Here is a 19,168-nt window from a genome sequence, read left to right on the forward strand (position 1 = left end):
GCAGTAGTGGACCAAGAACACTGCAAGACCAGGAACACTGACTAACTGTCCCTAGCTTAACAGCAGCAGCAGCAGCTCTCTCCCTATTCTCACTACACACACTGCTTCAGAATGATCTAAGATGGATGCTGCCCTTGCTTATTTATAGGAGGTGGGAGGGTGTGGGAGGGAGGTACGCTGATTGGCTGGAAATGTGTCTGCTGACTGTAAAGTTCAGGGTCAAAGTTTGCCTCAATGATGTCTTATGGGGGGCGGACCGAACATCGCATATGTTCGCCGGCAGCGGCGAACGCGAACATGCTAAGTTCGCCGGGAACTGTTCGCCGGCGAACAGTTCTATACATCTCTAATGGAGAGTGTCTGTGAACAGCAATTTTCAATTCTTGCCACAGATTCTTTATTGGATTTAGGTCTGGATGTTGACTGGGCCATTCTAACATATGCTTTGTTCTAAACCATTCCATTGTAGCTCTGGCTGTGTGTTTACAGTCGTTGTCCTGCTAGAAGGTAAACCTCCGCCCCCCATTTCAAGTTTTTTACAAACTCTAACATGTTTTCCTCTAAGATTGCCCTCTATTTGGCTCCATCAATCTTCATACCAACTCTTACCAGCTTTCCTGTCCCTGTTGAAGAAAAGCATCCCCACAACTTGATGCTGCCACCACCATGTTTCACAATGGGAATGGTGTGCCCAGGGTGATGTGCAGTGTTAGTTTTCCACCACACAAAGCATTTTGCTTTTAGGCCAAAAGGTTTCACTTTGGTCTCATCTGACCAGAGCACCTTCTTCCACATGTTTGCTGTGTCCCCCATATTGCTTCTCGCAAACTGCAAATGGGATTTTCATTGGCTTTCTTTCAACAATGGCTTTCTTCTTGCCACTCTTCTGTAAAAGCGAGCTTAATGGAGTGCACAACTAATTGTTGTTCTGTGGATAGATTTTCCCACCTGAGCTAGGGATCTCTGCAGCTCCTCGAGAGTTACCATGGGCCTCTTGGCTGCTTCCCTGATTAATGCTCTCCTTGCCTGGCCTGTAAGTTTAGGTAGACGGCCATGTCTTGGTAGGTTTGCAGTTGTGTCATTCTCTTTCCATTTTTGGAAGATGGATTGAACGGTGATCTGTGAGATGTTCAAAGCTTGGGATACTTTTTTAAAACCTAACCTTGTTTTAAACTTCTCCACAACTTTATCCCTGACCTGTCTGGTGTGTTCCTTGGCTTTCATGATGCAGTTTGTTCACTAAGGTTCGCTAACAAACCTCTGAAGGCTTCACAAAACAGCTGAATTTATACTGAGATTAAATTACACACAGGTTGACTTTATTTACTAATTAGGTGACTTCTGAAGGCAATTGGTTCCACTAGATTTTAGTTAGGGGTATCAGAGTAAAGGGGGCTGAAAACAAATGCACGCCACACTTTTCAGATATTTATTTGTACAACATTTTGCAAACCATTCATCATTTTCTTTCCATGTCACAGTTATGTGCCACTTTGTGTTGGTCTACCGCATAAGATGTAAAAAAAAAAACATTTATGTTTTTGGTTGTAACATAACTGGTTGTAACATGACAAAATGTTTAAAAATGTCAAGGGGTATGAATAATTTTTCAAGGCACTGTAGATGGATGTCACAAATGTTGATCAGAGCAGAAATGTCCGATGTGAAAGACACATTAGCTTGTGAGAAGCCAACTGAAACTCGACTCTAGAGCCTTTGTTGTGACCATTAGGGATCTTTGAGAATTATTAACTTTCCAATTAAAGCACATAGAAAGGTCAGAGATGGCTTGTTTTAAAGAATGAATGCACTTTATATAAGGTGCACTTATCCCTTTCTGCCCCCATTCCCTGACCTAACCTTGTCTACCCTCCCCTTGCACAGATGCATTATTACCACAGTCCTGCTGTTTGTTTAAACCCAGCGCCTTAAGTCTTCACTGGGTTTCTATGTGTCACCAATGCATAAATGCAACAAAGGACAATGGAGACTTACACAGCTAGATAAAAACACTGGAGCCACAGCTGTCGGGTTGAGGTAAGTATGCATCAGTGGAGGGGGAGGATGGGGTTAGGTTGGGTCAGAGGAAGAGAGCGTTTTAAATCACAAATATCCTTTAATGCTCCGTTTTTGCTTATTAAGAATATGAAAATAGTTTCATGGCCATATTCTATATTATATATTTTAAAATTTATATTTTATATTCTTTAATTTTATAATCTGGAGGCCTTTATCTCAGGAAGTGTCACAGACTGGGCACAACACACACTCTCCGTGACTGCCCCCTATATATATATATATATATATATATATATATATATACAGTGGTGGGATTCAGCCGGTTCGCACCGGTTCCATAGAACCGGTTGCTAACTTTCTGCAAGTTCGCAGAACCGGCTGAATCCCTCTGCGCGTCTGAGGACGCGCAGGACAATTGAATGTCCCGCGCTAGGGCAGACGTGGCGCCACGGCCCGCCCATTCTGTGACAATAGCGAATGAGAATTCGTTATTGTCACATGATCCTCCTCCTGGCCAATCAGGGAGCGGGTCCTCCCGCTTCCTGATTGGCCGAAAGGCAAACACCGTGCCGTTGGATGAGAAGGAGGCTCCGCGGGAGGACTCGGAGACGCGGGGAGCCGACTGCGAGACCGTCCGTGAGGTAAGTGCATGGGTCTCGCGGGGGGGGGGGATCGCTGGCACTCTGCAATTGGGGGCAATGTTGTGGCTGGCGCTCTGCAATTGGGGGCAATGTTGTGGCTGGCACTATGCAATTGGGGGCAATGTTGTGGCTGGCGCTCTGCAATTGGGGGCAATGTTGTGGCTGGCACTATGCAATTGGGGGCAATGTTGTGGCTGGCGCTCTGCAATTGGGGGCAATGTTGTGGCTGGCACTATGCAATTGGGGGCAATGTTGTGGCTGGCACTATGCAATTGGGGGCAATGTTGTGGCTGGTGCTCTGCAATTGGGGGCAATGTTGTGGCTGGCGCTCTGCAATTGGGGGCAATGTTGTGGCTGGCGCTATGCAATTGGGGGCAATGTTGTGGCTGGCACTCTGCAATTGGGGGCAATGTTGTGGCTGGCACTCTGCAATCATTGGGGGCAATGCTGTGGTCACTGTGCATTGAAAGGGGGGCACGCTGGTCTCTCTGCATTGAAAGGGGGGCACGCTGGTCACTGTGCATTGAAAGGGGGGCACGCAGCGCTGGTCACTGTGCATTGAAAGGGGGGCACGCAGCGCTGGTCACTGTGCATTGAAAGGGGGCATGCTGGTCACTGTGCATTGAAAGGGGGCACGCTGGTCTCTCTGCATTGAAAGGGGGGCACGCTGGTCACTGTGCATTAAAGGGGGCATGTACACTGGTCACTGTGCATTGAAAGGGGGCACGCTGGTCACTGTGCATTGAAAGGCGCACGCTGGTCAATGTGCATTGAAAGGGGGCACGCTGGTCACTGTGCATTGAAAGGGGGGCACGCTGGTCTCTCTGCATTGAAAGGGGGGCACGCTGGTCACTGTGCATTAAAGGGGGCATGTACACTGGTCACTGTGCATTGAAAGGGGGCACGCTGGTCACTGTGCATTGAAAGGGGGCACGCTGGTCACTGTGCATTGAAAGGGGGCACGCTGGTCAATGTGCATTGAAAGGGGGCACGCTGGTCTCTCTGCATTGAAAGGGGGAACACTGGTCACTGTGCATTGAAAGGGGGCACGCTGGTCACTGTGCATTGAAAGGGGGAACGCTGGTCACTGTGCATTGAAAGGGGGCACGCTGGTCACTGTGCATTGAAAGGGGGAACGCTGGTCACTGTGCATTGAAAGGGGGCACGCTGGTCATTCTGCTGGGAAAGTCGGAACTGGTTACTAAAATTTTTGAATCCCACCACTGTATATATATATATATATATTTATTTATATTAATGCACACATATAAAATATCACACTCCTGTGATAAATAGATCATAAATAGAATTCATAATGAGAATTCCCAGAACTAGATGTGATCATCTCAAGGGAAATTAAGAACACAGCTGTACTCCATATCAATCCTTTCTCTGTCTTATACAGTTATATAGCTACATACAGCACCAATACATTAGAGACTGTACATTGAAAGAAATTCACAGAATATATCTCTTTTTTGCCGCCCTAGATAATCACCGAACTGTTTTATTATAATGATTTGGAAAATCCATAAACCTCTCTGGGGTGCTTCAGTGGCTACTGATGTCAACAAGAAAAAGAAGTCTCTATAGCTTTGATTAATTGTCTAATGGGCTATTCACTGAGGCCAAAATGGTGCAGAAAATTGTGGAAATAACTTTCCCAAAACATAATTAATTAATAATAGCTTATGTTTTTAGAAATCACTTTTGTAAAAGTATTAGCCTTGCAGTATATTACTTTGTTAGAATGTATGCTTATCTTGTTTGGGCCCTTATATTTCTAAACAATACTTTAAAGTAGCACTATAGGCAAAACTTTGTTTTCCTTTTGGATAAAGCAAGAGAAGGTTATAACACCTCGGTGATAACCCCTATCAGATGTTTTTTTTTTTTTTTTTCACCATCTGTGTCCCATTGCGGAGATTTCCCTTCACTTCATGTCCAATAGTCAAACAGGAAGTAAGAGGAAATCCCTGCAAATTAACCACTTTAGGACCGGAGGATTTTCCTGCTTTACGTTCAGTCCTCTTTTTGCGATTCGGCACTGTGTGAATTTAAATGACAATTGCGTGGTCATGCAATGCCGTACCCAAACAAAATTTACGTCCTTTTTTTCCCACAAACAGAGCTTTCTTTTGGTGGTATTTGATCACATCTGCGCTTTTCATTTTTTGCGATATTAATAAAAAAATTTGACAATTTTGAAAAAATAACAATATTTTTCTACTTTGACAGTTAAAAAATATCCAATATATTACATTTTTGTCATATATTTAGGCCAAAATGTATTTAGCTACATTTAGCTACATCTATGAGCGTATTTTTAACCGTTTTAAGACCGGAAGATTTTACCCCATTCCTGACCAGGCCATATTTTGCGATTCGGCACTGCATTAATTTAACGGACAATTGTGCGGTCGTGCAATGCTGTACCCAAATTAAATTTATGTCCTTTTTTTCCCCACAAATAGAGCTTTCTTTTGGTGGTATTTGATCACCTGTGCGATTTTTACTTTTTGCGCTATAAACAAAAAAAGAGCGAAAATTTTGAAAAAATAACAATATTTTTCAAATTTTTTTATATGAAATTCCCCCCCAAAAAAATGTAAAAATCAAAAATTTTTAACATTTTAGGCCAATTTGTTTTCTGCTACATATTTTTGGTAAAAAAAATTGCAATAAGCATATTTTGATTGGTTTGCGCAAAAGTTATCGCAGCTACTAACTACGGGAAATTTATGTCATTTTTATTGTTGTTTTTTTTAACTAGTAATGGCGGCGATCTGCGATTTTTTTTTTTGCAGGACTGCGACATTGCGGCGGACAAATCGGACCCTTGACTGACATTTTTGACACTTTTGGGGGTACCAGTGACATTACTACAGTAATCAGTGCTATAAATATGCACCGTTACTGTAAAAATGACACTGGCAGGGAAGAGGTTAACTTTTATTGGTGATCAAGGGGTTAATGTATGCCTGGTGCTTGCTGACGTGTGTGGGGGGAGGGGACTGTGTGATACAGGCATAGATCGCAGGTTCAGCTATGCTGAATCCTGCAATCTGTCACTGTCACATAGGAGATCCACCCGCTTTGTTTACACAAGCGGGCAGATCTCCACACTCGATCCCCGATGATTGCGGAAGAGCGGCGGTGATCACCGCCGCTCCTCCCCTGGCCCGACTCCCGCTGTAAATGAATACAGCAGGAGCGAGCCTCCGGCGGAGCGCGCGCGCCGCCCACCAGGAGAGGAGTCCAGCGACATAGACCTACGTCGCTGGATGATAACGAACCACTTTGCCGCAGTACGCTCAATGTGAGCGGTCGGCAAGTGGTTAAGGGAATTCCTTGGGGACCCCCAGGTCACCAGAACTAGTGTCTCCATTGATTTCCCCTCTATTACTTTTCTGGGGACAACCCAAAATGTGGGATTTTCTTTTACTTTCACTTTCAATGATAATGGCAAACTGGATATATAGAGAGGGTGAATCTCCCTAATGGGGACACAGACAGCAGTGAAAACTGACAAGTGTTCTAACCCCTCTCCCTCTCTATCCAAAACTAAAGAAAAAGTTTTGCCTTCAGTTATACTTTAAGCCAGTAGTTCTGAAACATTTCCACCTAGGCTCACATACTAATTCACTCCTACAAAATGCTCACTCTTGCAGACTTCATGCCAAGACTAACAATTTTGCAACAGTAAATGTTACTATAAATGGAACATCCATATACAATTTATACTGATGGAAATGTTTTGAAATAATTACACATAAGTGAATTTATTTGTCTAGGGATGCTGAGTGACAATGAACTTCATTATTAGGTACTATAAGGTCTCATGCACACTGCTGATGTTAAGGTCACGTTTTTGTGAGTTTGGGCGTTTTTATTTTTCTGCCCTTAAACCCCCCTCTGTGTTATCCTATGTGTCCATGCACACATAGATGTTTTTAGCAGTTTATCATCAGGGGAGTTTATAGGCTGTTTTCTGAATGCCCTAAAATTGCATTCAGGGGGTGGGTATTCTGACCACAAAGAACGCTGTTAAACCCTCATAAATGGGCATAAACTGTAGACATGTTTAGCACTTCAGCATTTTTTTATTTTTATTGGCCGGAATACATGAAAATTCTGGCCAATGAAATAAATGAACTCCCAAACTCCAAACTATGAAACACTGCTAAACTCACCTAAACTGTTTTGAAAAAATGCAGGTTAGGTGAGTTTACAACGCTGAATTCTCTTTTTGTTTGCATGTCTGGGACAAGAAGAGAGGAACATAGACACCAAAAAATAAACCAACACAGGTTTTAACCCTTATACTGAAAACATTTATATATTTTTACATTTTATTAACCGCTTGCCGACCGCCGCAAGTACATATACTGCAGCGGTCAGCCCCTCACAGGCAGAGTGACGTATCGATAAGTCACTAGCCTGTGAGGCTCTGGGGAGCGAGCGCGCTCCCGCGCGGTCACGGACCCCCCCCCCCGCGCGTGTGACCGGCGGACCCGATGTCCGCCGGTCACTCGGCGATCGTCGGGGGGAGAGGGAGAAAGGCAGGCAGGCTGTGTAAACAAGCCGCCTGTCATTCTCCCCTGTGTAGAAACACTGATCATACGGTTCTACTATGTAGGATCGTTGATCATTGTTCCTACAGCTCAAGCCACAGCGAATCACAGTTAGAATCACGCCCCTAGGGACACACACAGCCCCTCCCTCTCAAATAAAGTTAACCCCTTCACTGCCAGTGTAATTTTACAGTAACAGTGCATATATATATATATATAGCACTGATTACTGTAGAAATGTCACTGGTAACCCCAAAAGTGTCAAAAATGTCAGTCAAGGGTCCGATCTGTCCGCCCCAATGTCGCAGTACCGCAAAAAAAAATCGCAGATCGCCGCCATTACGCGTTAAAAAAAAACAACAAAAATGACAAAAATCTTTTCCTTTGTTAGTAAACGCGATAACTTTTGCGCAAACCAATCAAAATACGCTTTTTGCGATTTTTTTTTACCAAACATATGTAGCATAAAACAAATTGGCCGAAAATGTTAAAAAATTTTGATTTTAACTTTTTTTTGGGGGGAATTTCATATAAAAAAATGTGAAAAATATTGTTATTTTTGCAAAATTGACGCTATTTTTTTGTTTATAGCGCATGATCAAAAAATCGCACAGGTGATCAAATACCATCAAAAGAAAGCTCTGTTTGTGGGAAAAAAAGGACGTCAAATTCGTTTAGGTACAGCGTCGCACGACCGCGCAATTGTCCGTTAAAATCACGCAGTGCCGAATCGCAAAATACCCCCTGGTCTTTTAGCAGCCAAATCCTCCGGGGCTTAAGTGGTTAACTGTTCTGAATGTATAGATCAGATAATAATACAGATATATCCTGAACTTGAATGTACTCTATTAGGACAGCATTACGGTATCTCATACCACCAAATGATTATTTTTATCTATGAAGTTGAAAAAAAATACTTAAATAGGAATCTTTAAAATTTAGTTATAAAGAATTATGTGACACAAAAAAGCCGTGTTTAGAGCATGTATGTTACAAAATTAACTATTCAATGAAAACTTGCATTGTGTTCACACAGTACATAAAAAATCATTGTACAGCAATCACTTTTCCTCATTTCCAATGACAAACTATTTATTAAAGTAATCAAGATGTCAAATGGTGTCAACATGGTGCTAATTACAGTAAATCTTAATTAATGTGATTTATGTGTGCTGTAAAGATCAACACCTCTGCATTCACATTTAGTTATGTGGCTACCAAACACATTTTACCTTGATCAAAACATTTTTTAAAGGATAAGTTCACCTATTGGAACATGTTATATGTTCCAACCGTACTTAGGGTGAAACATGTAACATGTTCCAGCAGCTGCCGCCTCCCCCCCCCCCCCCAAGTACTGATAGCTTTGTTGGCTTGTAGCTCTCAATTAACTACCATGGTGATGTTGAGTGCTCTGATCAATGTTCAATGTCTCCATCATTGAACATTGATCAGAGCACTCAACAGAGCGCTGAAGAAGTCAAATGACTCCGTGACATAACGCGTAGGGCGGAACAAGCGAGAAAACCAGAAATGACGCAGTTATTTGACGGAGTTACCGAGTTCCGCAGCGAGATCTGAGGCTAGAAATGACTGTTTTATCTGTAAGTTTTTGGAAATAAATATTCTTAAATAATACACCATGATGGCCCCTATCTTTCATTGAACCATAAGAGGAGGAGTACCCCGCTATATAACACGCAATCAAAAGGAGCCAGAACCCCCCCCCCCCCGAAAGCTGGAGGCTATAAGAGGAGTGGAGGAAAGGCAGCCATCCAGGCATACATATTAGAAGCGTATACAGAGAGGTAATAAGGTGTGCAGTTAGCACACCTACACGTGTGACCACCGGAGCGCACCACTGAGCACTACCTTAAAGGTGGAGGAAGCCTTTGCCTGAAATAAGGACTTTTAAGGAATATATAAAAGGAAAACACCATGTATATGGACACTCTATCACTAAATTTAATGTTGCTTATTGTCTATAAGCATACACTATGAAATTTTGAGTTTGAATGAACCAATAATATTTGCACTAAGTGTATAAATGTACACTAGCACTGTTGGAATGCACTAGCACTTTATTTATTTATACATCACGGCCATATTGGTCATTTTTGTGCACTTTAATTTTGAATCTACATCTGCAGTGATATATTTGGGAATATATAAAATAATAACTGCGCTAAACACACTCCAAAATAATATTAAACCTGTGCTAAAACAGTGCAAAAATATAAATTATAAATAAAGCTGCAGCTGAAGTGGGAATACACCAAATAGTAAATACAAAAATAAAGCTGCGCATATAAATAATAAAGCAGTGAACAATTTGATGCAAATAACATTAACTCAACATCCGTGTTAAATTATCATAGTGTTCATAGGAAAAAGTCCAAATGAGATGTGCAAAGTGTAGAAATTGAAACTCATCCACCGCAATAATGTGACTTCTCCTCAATCCGTGACAAAGGTAAAGACCACGCTATGCGCTTACCAAAAGGCGGATGCAATAAAGCCCATCAGTATGTATAAATGGTGCGGCTGCTGTCTGCTCCAATGGGCAACACTGTGACCCCTCTGGCTGGTTCAACCTGGCGGAAACCCCGGTCAGGAACAACACCGTCACCAACAGTCACCTCTCCTCCCTCCTTCAGGAGCCGCCACACTTCCGAACCAGCCCGAGGCCCCCCCGAAGCGCTCTCACCTCACTTGTCCTAGACACACTACTATTTGGGAATATTTAGTAATTTTGCACATTAATTTATTTATTCTTTGCACAATCTTGAATCCAGCACATGAGCACTTTTTGTGAATAATTCACTTATTTGATACCTATAATGGTAAAATATGTATGAGTACCCTGTAAACTATTCCCTGATGTAGTATTGAATATATTAATACCTTGAAGCGCAGTACAAAACCCCCTTATCTATGAATGTGTAAGCATTAAATCTTGAATTGAAGCTTACACCAGGCTCCCACTTTCCCAGCAGATGAAGAGAGAACTAATGGTAGGTAACTCTGCAATTGATGGTGGTACCATTAAAGTTAACCTGTTGCTTTCCCGGCATTGTTAGCCTACAGGTGACCATGGTGTGGGCCAATTTTCAGTTTTCAGCTCTGTCACACTTTGAACGACAATTGTGTGGTCATGCAACACCGTACCCAAACAAAATTGTTATAATTTTTTTTCCCACACAAATAGAGCTTTATTTTGGGGGTATTTAAACACAGCTGGGTTTTTATTATTTTTTTTTTTGCTAATGTAGCACAATTCCCAGCCATTTTGCTGGATATGGGTCCCCCTGGGTTACTGCTAGCAACAACAGCACATTTAAGCATGTTTCTCCAAGTGAGAGCACTGAGACAATGACCAGTCCAGTACCTTTGGGTTTTTGTATTTATTTTGTAACTTGGATAGGAGAAGGAATGAGTGGGATACTCCTTTAACTGAGCTATGCACAATTTAGCAGGGACACTTGAAAAAGCTATTTGGTGTTGACCTGACGCTGGCTGAATGCCTATCAATGCTGGCTTGACGCTAGTTAACGCTGGCCAGATGCCTTTTAACACTGAACTGACTCGTGACTGCTTTCTGACAAAAGAAGTCTTTTTTGAGCTCCCTTAAGCACTCTTGCTGAGGTAGCTACTTGTATACTGCTGCGCTGCTGAACACTTCAGGGCCCACACTGGCGCCCCCTTTCTCTCAATTATCTTCAGGGCTTAGACACTGACACCACTTTCCTAAGCCTCCTCTACTGGTTAGCTGGCTCCCGGATCCCTTTGACCTTCTGGAGTGGCCCCCTCTCCTAAACAGACCCCCTGGGCAGTTTTGAGTACTCACAACACTGTTTTTCCTGGAAACTTCTGCCCAGCAGCTCTACTCGGTCAGAAACACTCTGGATCCTCTTCCTGCAGCCCAGCTCAACCTCTGGTCCTCTAGATCAACTGCCCAGGACACCCTCACTTGCTCTGACAGGAGAAGAGACAGCCGTCAGCCTCCTCCTGGGACTCTGCTTCCCGCCAAAGACCCCCTGTCACATGCTCCCCTCAGGCTTATATCAAATCCCAGGGTGCATTGCGGCAAACTCCGCCCACTGAGACAGCTATAAACCCCGATGTGCTATTGGCCAGGCTTCCTCCACTGTCCAACAAGAGCCCTCATTGGACACAGCGGGGAGACTCCCCAGATTCAACAGACCACACCTGGAAACACATGACAGCCTAACTAACTGAATCAGGCCCCCCTGATAAGCAGACAGGGCTACATATATGTTTTTCCTAGCACCTACCTAAGAGGGTGCTACACTAAATAAATGAATAAAGAACGAAAAACAAACTTTTTTTATATAATTTGTTATACAACTTTGTAAACAGGTAATTTTTCTCCTTCACTGATGTGCGCTGATTAGGCAACACTTATGGGCAGTGATAGGCTGTACTGATGGGCACTGAAGAGCACTGATGAGGCGGCATTGATGGGCACTGATAAGCTGCCCTGATGAGGGGGGCACTGATGAAGAGGCACTGATGAGGCTTCACTGATAAGCGGCATTGATGGGTGGCACTAATAGGGGGCACGGGTTGGCAATACAGATGGGCACTGGTAGGCAACACTGATGGGCACTGGAAGGCTGCACTGATGGGCACTGGTAGATGCCACTGATGGGCTTCGGTAGGCAACACTAATAGGTGACATTGATGAGGAGACACCGGTGGGCATTGATTGGTAGCAGTAGTGGACACTGATTGGTAGCAGTGGTTGGCACTGAGTGGCAGCAGTAGTGGGCACTGATTGGAAGCCATGGTGGGCATTAATTGGCAGCAGTAGTGGGCACAGATTGGCAGCACTTTTGCAGAAGCTGATTATCGTCTCTTTTCTCTTCTCCTCCACACACTGACAGTGTGGGAAGGAGCAGCGAAGATAGCCCCTAACCAGTTTATGTTGTCATCGTGATCAGATGTGATTGGACACTGATGATCACATGGTAAAGAGCTGCTGATTGGCTCTTTACCACAATCTGTGTTCCGCAGTGATGGCCTCCTAGAACTGGACGACTGTGCTGTAGCCGTCATTCAGCTATAGCGCGGGCTGCAATTGGTTAACCACTTACCGCAAAGTGACGTACCCCTACGTCGGCTGACTTTGCGTGGTTATATCAGGATGATGCCTCTAGCTAGAGGCATCATCCCAGTACTATTGTTTAGAGCCGGTGGTCGGCTTTCCGGCGGTAGTGACCAATGCGGCTCATGAGCCGTTCGATCGTTACCCTGGCGAGCAGAAGTGGACGCCCCCTCCCGCCGCCTCACGTGGCTCTGCCCGGGTCTTCCGTCCCACCGGGAGACCCGAGCAACCAGCCGGCACCTCCACTGGCTGGATGGAGTCCTGATCTAAGCCAGATGCAGCTTCGATCGGGTCTCCAATGACGTAACCCGGAGGCGGCGTCCATGACGTCACATCCGGGTTACTCGGCTGCTAAAGGCGGCAGATTCAAAAAGTGAGTGTATTCAAAAATGCAGTTTTTGGCGTTTTGAATACATGGAAGTGTAGTGGAGGGGTCTAGGGACCCTCAATCCCTCCATAAAGAGTACCTGTCACTGCACATTGCTGTCACAAGGGATATTTACATTGCTTGTGACAGCAATAAAAGTCACCCCCTTTTTTTTTTTTTTTTTCAAAAACCTGTGTTAAAATTGAAAAAATAAATAAAATAAATAGGAAAATTTTTTTTAGCTGCCCCTGTCGCCGTTAGCTCACGCAAGAAAGAAAACGTATATGGAAGTGGAGCCGCGAATTAAGTCACTGTTCAAACCACACATGTGAGGTATCGCCGTGATCGCCAGAGTGTGAGCAATAATTAAGAAAAAAAGAGCTACACTCTAACTCTAAATTGGTAACCATTAAACATTTTTAAAGCGTCGTCTATGGAGATTTCTATTGACCGCAGTTTGTCGCCATTCCACGGGTGTGCGCAATTTTAAACCGTAACATGTTGGGTATCTGTTTACTCGGCGTGACATCATCTTTCATAATATACAAAAAAATGGGCTAACTTTACTGTTTCGTTTTTTTAAATGCAGTGAAATTAGATTTTTCGTAATTTTTCCACAAAAATGGCGTTTGAAAGACCGCTGCGCAAATACTGCGTGACAAAAAATATTGCAATGACTGCCATTTTATTCTCCAGAGTCTTTGCTAAATATATATATATATATATATATATATATATATATATACTGTATATAAAATGTTTGTGGGTTCTAAGTAATTTTCTAGCAAAAACTACTGATTTTAACTTGTAAACAAAAAGTGTCAAAAATAGGCCTGGGGCTTAAGTGGTTAAGCTTAGATAGTCTTTATAAAAAAAAAAAGGGTTACTCTCTGAATTTACTGTTAGACGGGTTTCCAACCCCAACAATTTCCTAATGTCTAATTCTTTGTATACACATTTCCCCAATTTCCCATCTGCATCTGACCAACATAATCAGTTTGTTACAACTTTAATTTACACTTACTTCAAATTTCTCTGCTTTGAACATCCACATCCCCATCAATCCTCTATCTCTAGTTTGATTTTTGGCACATTGCCTGCAGCCTTGTGAAGTTATAAGCACAATTTTGTTTTCTCCTTTGAGAATCATTTCAAAGATGCTCTACATCTTTCAGTTCTTCAGTGAAACCATATTTATCAAGCTTCAGATTCAAAACCTAGGACCTTTAGGTAATGATGGCATAATGCATTGTCTGTATGTATCAGGTTAAAAACTTCTGCACACTGCTAGCAAGTTACAGAATCAAAGTAAATGTCTGAAGGAAGAATTGGACATGTTGCTAGCAGAAACCATTCAGACAATTTTTTTTTTTTTCATTTTGCTTTTAAATCGGAGACCCAATATATCAAGAGCATTGCTACAGGAGATAATTAGCACCATCAAAGTAAAATGCTTAGCTTTTCCTGACCTTTCTTCCCAAAGAGGTTGACAGTTTTGATTCACACATTCAATACATATAAAGGGATTCTTGTGAATAAATATCAAGAAATATGAACAGCCTGTAGATATTATATAGAAAACTAGAAAAAACTCCCACCCAGACATGATGACAGTGCCTTCTTACAGCCTCTGTTCCTAGCAAGGTATATTCACCCATTTGTGCTCCTGCATCACCTCCTGCTCCATAAGAATCCTTGCCCTTTACTCTTGGGGAGCAGTGTGACTTTCCCACAAGACACTGCTATTCGAAAATGGCACCTTCTTTTTCTTGTAGCAATCACTAAACAGAAAATACGGTATATCTTCCGATAACATTCTAGTCTGCATCTCTCACATAAAGACACTAACAATATTAAATAAACCTTTTACAATGGGATGAAAAATATTCAAAAGAATTTTCAGGCTCAGCTGGAGGAGATTCTCCACTATTGTCAGCCCCTACACAGTGCAGAGAAAACTTGGAGCTTTGCAGTCATATACAGTATCTCACAAAAGTGAGTACACCCATCACATTTTTGTAAATATTTTATTATATCTTTTCATGTGACAACACTGAAGAAATGGCACTTTGCAACAATGTAAAGAAAGGAGTGTACAGCTTGTATAACAGTGTAAATTTGCTTTTCTCTTTAAAATAACTCAACACACAATCATTAACCACTTAAGCCCCGGAGGATTTGGCTGCTAAACGACCAGAGGGTATTTTGCGATTCGGCACTGCGTGACTTTAACGGACAATTGCGCGGTCGTGCGACGCTGTACCTAAACTAATTTGGCGTCCTTTTTTTCCCACAAACAGAGCTTTCTTTTGGCGGTATTTGATCACCTGTGCGATTTTTTGATCACGCGCTATAAACAAAAAAAGAGCGTAAATTTAGCAAAAATAGCAATATTTTTCCCTTTTTTTTATATGAAATTCCCCCCAAAAAAAATGTAAAAATCAAAATTTTTTAATATTTTCGGCCAATTTGTTTTATGCTACCTATGTTTGGTAAAAAAAATCGCAAAAAGCGTATTTTGATTGGTTTGCGCAAAAGTTATTGCGTTTACTAACAAAGGGAAAGATTTTTGTCATTTTTGTTGTTTTTTTTTTTAACGCGTAATGGCGGCGATCTGCGATTTTTTTTGCGGTACTGCGACATTGCGGCGGAAAGATCGGACCCTTGACTGACATTTTTGACACTTTTGGGGTTACCAGTGACATTTCTACAGTAATCAGTGCTATATATATGCACTGTTACTGTAAAAATACACTGGTAGTGAAGGGGTTAACTTTATTTGAGAGGGAGGGGCTGTGTGTGTCCCTAGGGGCGTGATTCTAACTGTGATTGGCTGTGGCTTCAACTGTATGCAGAGTGATTAATGGATCTACATAGTAGATCCATGTGATCAGTTCTCATACAGAGAGGAGAATGACAGGCAGCTTGTTTACACAAGCTGCCTGACTTTCTCCCTCTCCCCCGCCGATCGCAGAGTGGCCGGCGGCGATCGGGTCCGCCGGTCACACGCGCGGGGGGGGTCCGTGACCACGCGGGAGCGGGAGCGCGCCTCCGGCGGCGCGCGCTCGCTCCCTAAACCCTCACAGGCGAGCGACATAGACCTACGTCACTTTGCCTGTGAGGGGCTGACCGCCGCCGTAGATAGTCGTGCGGCGGTCGGCAAGTGGTTAATGTCTAAATCGCTGGCAACAAAAGTGAGTACACCTCTAAGTGAAAATGTCCAAATTGGGCCCAATTAGCCATTCTCCCTCCCCACTGTCATGTGAATGGGGAACAGGTGTGTTAAATTTGGTGTTATCGCTCTCACTCTCTCTTATATTGGTCACTGGAAGTTCAACATGGCACCTCATGGCAAAGAACACTCTGAGGATCTGAAAAAAAAATTGTTGCTCTACATAAAGATGGCCTAGGCCAGTGATGCCTTGGCACCCCAGATGTTTTGGAACTACATTTCCCATAATGCTCAATTACACGACAGAGTGCATAAGCATCATGGGAAATGTGGTTCCAAAACATCTGGGGTGCCAATGTTCGCCATCACTGGCCTAGGCTATAGGAAGATTGCCAAGACCCTGAAACTGACTTGCAACACGGTGGCCAAGACCATACAGTGGTTTAAGAGGACAGTTTCCACTCAGAACAGGCCTCGCCATGGTCCACCAAAGAAGTTTAGTGCATGTGCGTCATATACAGAGGTTGTCTTTGGGAAATAGATGTATGAGTGCTGCCAGCATTGCTGCAGAGGTTGAAGGGGTGGAGGGTCAGCCTGTCAGTGCTCAGACCATGCACTGCACACTGCATCAAAATGGTCTGCATGGCTGTTGTCCCAGAAAAAAACCCTTTCTAAAGATGATGCACAAGAAAAACCTGCAAACCGTTTTCTGAATACAAGCAGAATAAGGACATAGATTACTGTCCTGTGGTCTGATGAGATCAAGATAAACTTATTTGGTTCAGATGATGTCAAGCATGTGTGGTGGCAACCAGGTGAGGAGTACGAAGACAAGTGTGTCTTGCCTTCAGTCAAGCATGGTGGTGGGAGTGTCATAGTCTGGGGCTGCACTGGGAAGCTACAGTTTATTGAGGGAACCAGGAATGCCTGTTTACCCTCTCTGTGTATTTGTGCTTTTGGTATGTGTAAGTTGCTAAAAGACACCCACTCTTAAACTGCAACTCCACCCTTAACTGCAACTGGAACCTGTTTACTCTCTCTGTGTATTTGTTCTTTTGGTATGTGTAAGCTGCTAAAAGACATCCACTCTTAAACTGCAACTCCACCCTTAACTGCAACTGGAACCTGTTTACTCTCTCTGTGTATTTGTGCTTTTGGTATGTGGCCTTTTCATCTGTTGCCTTGTGTGCATTACCATGATGTTTTGTTCTGAAGTGTCTAATAATGCTTTACGAGCAGGCCTTATCTTTATAGTCATTCTTGCCCCTTTCCAGTCTGACTTTAGAAATGAAAGATCCACTCTGTTAGACATCCTTATATCCACTCATGATTAATTAACCAATTTACACCCCCACCCTTATACCAGTATAAATTTAGTGCACCCTTAAGGGGTAGCACATTGCTGGACATCTTTCCTTTAAGGCTTCTTTCTCTAAGTGATACGCACTTCAAGCTCTGCACTTCAGCGATTGCATAAGGTAAACATACACAGCAAACAACACCAACAAGCACCAAACTGGCTGCAAGGTCTTGCCTCTCTATTCAGCTCTTTGCACACTCTGTAACATGCACTCCCTACCACTCCTGCTGACAGTTGTGTCCTCTCTTCTCAAACTCACTCACCTTAATTCCTCTTCTCCACCCGACAGCTTATATATATATATATATATATATTTCACCCCATCTTCTGTCCTCTCCCTATTACTGCTCTTACCAACTCTTGCTAATTTTACATCCTCACACTGAGAAAATGTCCAGGACTCTGGGGCATGTCCCTTCATATAAATCGCACTCCCACATTATCTCCCTCACCCTTCTCCTTCTCCTTGCCTCTGGTGACATATCCCCAAACCCAGGGCCTTCATTTGGCTTTTCACTACGCTCCCACCACCCTACTCCCTCTGCCAGCAGCTGCAACTCACAGAACCTAGTCTCCATTCCTCTTCTTGCTAAGACCATCCTCTCCTTCTCCTGCGCCCTCTGGAACGCCCACTCCGTCTGTAACAAACTCACCTCCCTCCATGACCTCTTCATCACAAATTCCTTTAACCTACTCACCATCACCGAAACCTGGCATCATAATTCCGATACTACTTCTCCTGCTTCCCTCTCCCATGGCAGCCTCCTCTGGACTCACTCCCCTAGACCCGGTGGACGGAAGAGAGGTGGAGTGGGAATCCTTCTAACCCCATACAGCACCTATCAGGTACTTCACCCACCTCCCTCTCTGACATTCTCCTCTTTTGAGGTGCATTACATTAGTTTATTTTCTCCTGTTTCTTTGAGAATCGCTGTCATCTACCGGCCCCCTGGACCAGTATCAACCTTCCTTGATGACTTTTCTGCCTGGCTACCCTACTTTCTCTCTTCTGAAATCCCCACAATCATTCTTAGTGACTTCAACATCCCTGTTAATGCCAATACTACTACTGCTTCTAAACTTCTCAGCCTAACCTCATCTCTTGACCTGAAGCAATGGATACAGGCTCCTACACACTCCACTGGTAACACCCTTGACCTTGTCTTCTACTATCTATGCACTCCATGCAACCTCTCCAACAAACCTCTCCCACTCTCTGATCACCACATTATTAGTTTTGCACTCTCCCTGTCTTCCATCTCCTCTTCCTCCAACCGCCTAACAGTTACCCGTAGAAACCTTCGCCACCTCAACCCTTCTTTGCTCTACTCTGCTACTGACCATCTATATGACAAAATATCACCCATGTCATGCCCCAACCTAGCCACTTCTATCTATAAAAGCTCACTGTCATCCTCCCTAGACAAGCTAGTTCCCCTCATTACACGCAGAATTCGGCCCAACCCCTACAACCCTGGCAAACAGACAACACCAGAAGTCTCAGAAAATGTAGCCACGCTCTTGAGCGCCTGTGGCGTAAGACTAAGTCCCTGGAAGACTTCAATCAATACAAATCTGCCCTTCTAAAATACTATTCCTGCCTCCTCAATGCCAAGCAAACCTATTTTATCACGCTCATCCAAACATTCTCTTCTAGTCCCCGTCATCTCTTCTCTACCTTTAACTCTCTACTCTGTCCTCCACCAACTCCGCCCTCTAACTCGCTCACTGCCCATGAGATCGCCAATCGCTTCAAAAATAAGATCGATGCAATTTGCAAAGGAGATCTCCAATGTGCAAAAAACTCCCCCACTTAACAACCCATATCCACAGGTACAATCATTACTTGCCTTGTTCCACCCTACTAGTATTAACGAGGTTGCTGTACTTTTATCTAACACCCATCT

The sequence above is a fragment of the Pelophylax lessonae genome, assembly GCF_965119305.1.
Source record: "Pelophylax lessonae genome assembly, chromosome: 5".
NCBI lineage: Eukaryota > Metazoa > Chordata > Amphibia > Anura > Ranidae > Pelophylax > Pelophylax lessonae.